Source organism: Myotis davidii, unplaced genomic scaffold, assembly GCF_000327345.1.
Source record: "Myotis davidii unplaced genomic scaffold, ASM32734v1 scaffold792, whole genome shotgun sequence".
Taxonomy (NCBI): Eukaryota; Metazoa; Chordata; class Mammalia; order Chiroptera; family Vespertilionidae; genus Myotis; species Myotis davidii.
Genome location: NW_006283548.1, coordinates 389081 through 394070, shown reverse-complemented (window position 1 = coordinate 394070; position 4990 = coordinate 389081). Strand labels below are relative to the sequence as shown.

The 4990-nt window shown below is 41.4% G+C and overlaps 1 pseudogene; it reads left to right on the top strand.

The window, feature by feature from the left end:
* The first annotated feature begins 1690 nt into the window (after positions 1 to 1690).
* Positions 1691 to 4006, top strand: LOC102760775 (annotated as a pseudogene).
* The last annotated feature ends 984 nt before the right edge of the window (positions 4007 to 4990 follow it).

Below are 4990 nucleotides of genomic sequence, written 5' to 3'. Positions count from 1 at the left end.
GCAGATTACGCCTCATACTCACCTAATCAGTAGAAGGCTTTAAGAGAAGACTATGGTCCTGGAAGGAGAAAGAATTCTGTCTCTAGACTGTCTTTGAACTTGAAACTACAACAATTCTTCCCTGGGTTTCAGCCTGGTAGCTGGCCCTACAGATTTCAGATTTGCCAGACCCCACAATGTGTGAGCCAATTCCTTAAAATAAGTCTCTGTATATAATATGTACTCACATTCTGTTGGTTCTGTTTCTCTGAAGAACCCAAATGCAAATAACAACGGCAAACACCTACTGAAGGCTTCCTATGTGCCGGGCAATGTTTTAAGGGCTACACATGTATGTATTTTGTCATTTCATCCTCACAATAGTTTTAAAAGGCAGGGTGATTTTTCTTCCTATTAGAAACTAATCAGAATGAAATTCTCTAAGAACTCATAGTGATGTCCTGTGCTAATTAAAGGAAATGTAAAAGCCTACATTTCCTGCCCTTTTACTTTTAGGCAAATGACTCCAATCAACTTTTTCTGGGTAAGATATCAGTGCTCTGAGACCATGCATTGATGGTAGAATCAATCTTACTGTCCTGGCAGTAGCCAATGACATTGAACACAGGCTGGGAAGCAACAGTAGTCAGGAGCCATTGCAGGGATTTGGCTTGCACTTGACTTGTACTCTCAACAATCCCGTATTAGTTTGCTGTGGCTGCTCTACCACATTATCATAGACTCAGTGGCTCAGACAACACAAATGTGTTATCTCCCAGTTCTGGAGGCCAGAAGTCTAAAATCAAGGTGTCAGCAGGGCAGCATTCCCTTCAGAAACTCTAGGGAAGAATCCATCTCCTTGACTTCCCAGCTCCCAGAGGCCACCTGCATTTTTTGGTTCCTGGCCCTTTGCTCCATCTTCACAGTTAGCAGCATAGCATCTCCACATTTCTCTCTTTCTGACCTCTGCTTACATAGTTCATTGCCTTCTCTCTCTTATTTTGAGCCTTTTGTACCTTTTTATAAGGACCTTTGGGATTACTTTGGGCCCACTATAATAATCTTCCTATCTCAAGATCTTTAATTTAATCACATTTGCAAATTCCCTTTTGCCCTGAGAGTAACATATTCCCAAGTTCCGTGGATTAGAATGTGGGCATTTTTGGGGAGGGGGGTGTTATGCTGTCTATCTTACTTACAAAGCTAGGTGAGAGATCCCATCATATCCTTCGTCTGCAGAAGTGTCCCTCCTAATGGAACAAAGAGAAACTGGCCTCTCAACTCCTTATTATCATGAAAGATTCCAACCTTCAGTGTTTTCCTGTTCCTAGTTCTCTGGCGAGAAGCCCATTGCACAACTCAGTTTAAGGGCAGCTGTCCCAAAGGATAGAGGGAATTTCTTTGCAACATCAACACTGCCTTCTAACCATCCCATAGACACGTAACATAAGAGGCTCTTATGAAACCAGAGAAAAACTTGGATTCATATTTTTCTCATCTTGTTGTTTGGCAAGGCTATTCCAAATATAAAAACAAACACCAAATTCACAGGGAACAAGATTAATAGCAATGACTTCCTTAAAGTTCAAAACCTATATAGTTTTTTTTAAAAAAAACAGAAACAGAGACTTTCAGTTTCTGGTTCCACATCTAAGAGGTCGCCACTCTGTCCAAACAAGTAAAAACTTGAACAAACTGAAAAATCAACAACATGTCTTGTATCCCTAAGAGAGGGGAGGACACAGACACAGGGAAAACCGCGGCCGCCAAGACTGCAAACAGCCAGACTAACACAGGGAGGCAGAACTTACGGGAACGCGTGGGAGCCAGTGCCAGGGCAGGAACACTTAACCTGGAACCAAAGACACGCTGGAGACTCCTCAGTATGGACACCACTGAGAGGTAAAACCCTGGGACTCTGTCACGGGAGCCCCCACAGTTCTGTGAGATTTACCTCCAGAAGCTCAGCCAAGCTGTCACAGTAAATACGGGAGCAGAAGCTCCTGCTTCCAGCAGGGGGAGGAGACAGCCATTTTGAAAGTCCCAAGCACTCAGTTCTTAATAAGACCTGCCCTCAGGGAAACTAATTACCCAGGGCCTCCCCTGCTGGGTATTTCCAGGGCCTAACTGGCCTGGGGGAAGGGAAACACTGACTGTTAGCTCCATCTGGCCATCCTGTCCTACCTGAGCGGGAGAGAAACTAAGAAGCACTTGTGAAGCTCCAGGGGCACCGGCTCACTGAGACAGACCTCACCCCAGGGCTGCAGAGCCCTCCCTTCCCCGCACAGCTACCTTGCTACAGGCCTGCCATCAGCAGTTCAATCGACCTGGTCCATCATGCTCACTAGCAAGAAAAACTCACAAGACATACCACAAGGCAAAAAAATACAACTTGAAGAGACAGAGCAAGCATCAGAACCAGACAAGGCAGGGATGTTCGAATTACCAGACAGGGGATTTAGAACAACTGTGATTAATATGTGAGGAGCTCTAATGGATAGAGTAGACAGCATGCAAGAAGAAATGGGCAATGTAAGCAGAGAGGGAAATGCTAAGAAAGTACGAAAAAGAACCAAAAAACAGGGTAACAGAAATGAAGAATGACTTCGATGGGCTTATTAGTAGACTGGACTCAGCTGAGGAAAGAATCTTTGAGCTTGAGACAATTTGAGGTGAATAGAAACCTCCCCAACTTAAAAGCCAAGAGAACAAAGACTGGAAAAAACACACACTCATAATATTCAAGGACTATGAGACAACTACAAAAGATGTTACAAACTCATAATGGGAGTAACAGAAAGAAAAGGAAAAGGAGCAGAAGAAGTACAGTGGGGCCTTGACTTAAGAGTGTCCCGACTAATGAGTTTTTGAGATACGAGCCGTCTCTCAGCCAATTTTTTTGCTTTGAGTTGCGAGCTAAAATTCGGGTTATGAGCCAGCTTCAGATACCCCACCGCTAGTTGGCACAGCGAGCGCCACAGTGAATGCCACAACATCAGCCCAGCATCACGTTTCATTGTAATGGTGAAAATTGATTTGACATATGAATAATTTGAGTTACAAGCTCTGTCACGGAATGAATTAAACTCGCAAGTCAAGGCCCCACTGTATTTGAAACAGGTCACTAACAATTGCCCCCAAATAAAGTCAGACACAAAACACAGATTCAAGAATTTCAAAGAACACCAAATAATATAGATGCAAAAAAAACCCAAAACAAAATACCCCAAACTGGCACCTATGCATATCATTTTCAAATTACAAAAGATGAAAGATAAAAACAATCTTGAAAATAGCCAGAGGAAAACAACGCCTTACCTATAGCAAAGATAAGAATTATATCCAACTTCTCCTTAGAAACTGTGCAAACAAGAAGAGTGTGGAGTGAAATAAAATGTTAAGAGAAAAACCTTCACACTAACCTAGAATTCTGTACCCTGTGACATTATACATCAAAAGTGACAGAGTCTCCTCCTCTTCACCATCTTTTCTGCTCTGTGGTGGTCACAGCGTGAAGGCCGAGCTGTGCAGTTTCAGGGGATACAAGATCTAGCCCGGACACGGGAGGTGCTATACCAGGAACGACGGGAAAGGGTTTCCAGTTTCTTAATGCAAAATGCAAGTCGTCATTCCTTTCCAAGAGGAATCCTGGGCAGGTGAACTGGACTGTCCTCTACAGAAGGAAGCACAAAAAGGGACAGTTGGAAGAACTTCAAAAGAAAAGAACCCACAGTGCAGTCAAATTCCAGAGGGCCATCACTGGTGCATCTCCTGCTGATATAACAGCCAAGAGAAACCAGAAACCTGAAGTTAGGAAAGCTCAACGAGAACAAGCTCGCAGGGCTGCCAAGGAAGCAAGAAATGCGAAGCAAACATCTGAAAAGGCAGCAATGGCTGCTGCTGAGGCTCCCACAAAGGCAGCACCTAAGCAGAAGATGGTGAAGCCTGTGGAGGTTTTTGTTCCCCGTGTTGATGGAAAATGCTAAGTTGGCAGATGAGATTCTTAAATAAAGACCTGACTATAACTGAAAAAATTAAAGAAACAGCGACAGAGAATTAAACACTTTCTCAGACAGATAAAACTTGTGGGAATTTATTACCAGTAGAAATAAATGTAAAAAGAAATTCTTTAGAGAGAAGGAAAATAATATAGGTCAGAAACTTGGATCTGCATAAGGAACGAAAGAACGTCAAAGAAGGAATAAGTAAAGGTAAAATAAAAAAACATTCATTTTTCTTATTTTTAATTGCTCTAACATATAACAGTTTGTTCAGAACAATAACAATAATGTATTCAATTATGTATATACTAGAGGCCCAGTACACAAAATTTGACCATGCGCTGGGGTCCTTCAGCTTGGCCTGTACCCTCTCCAATCTGGGACCCCTTGGGGGATATCCGACTGCCTGTTTAGGCCTGATCCTGCAGGGACATCCCTTTTTATTAGTATAGATATTTTATATATCTACACTTACACATGCTTATATATAAGTGAAATGAATGACAGCAAAGATATAAGGGATGGGAGGGAGGAATTTGTATTATTTTTTTACAAGTACTCTATATTACCTGTGAAGTGGTATAGCATTATTTGAAAATGGACTTGGATTATTTGTAAGTCATACTGCAAATTCTAAGGCAACCACTAAAAAAGGAGAAAATATAAATATAACTGATATCCTAAGGAGAGAAAATGGAATCATATATAAAGTTCAATTAAAAACACAGAAGGCAGAAAAAGAGAAGACAAAAATAGAAACAAAGAACAAGAGAACAAGTAGAAAACAGTAACAAACATGGTAGAGCCCACTATATTGATAATCACTTTGAATATCAATGGTCTAAATGCAACAATTAAAAGACAAAGATTGTCAGAGTAGATCAGAAATCAAGTCCACTATATGTTTCCCACTCTAAATATAGACACATATATATTAAAAGTAAGTGGATGAAGAAAAATATATACCAGGATAACACTAATCAAAAGAAAGCAAGAATAGCTAGGAAGGG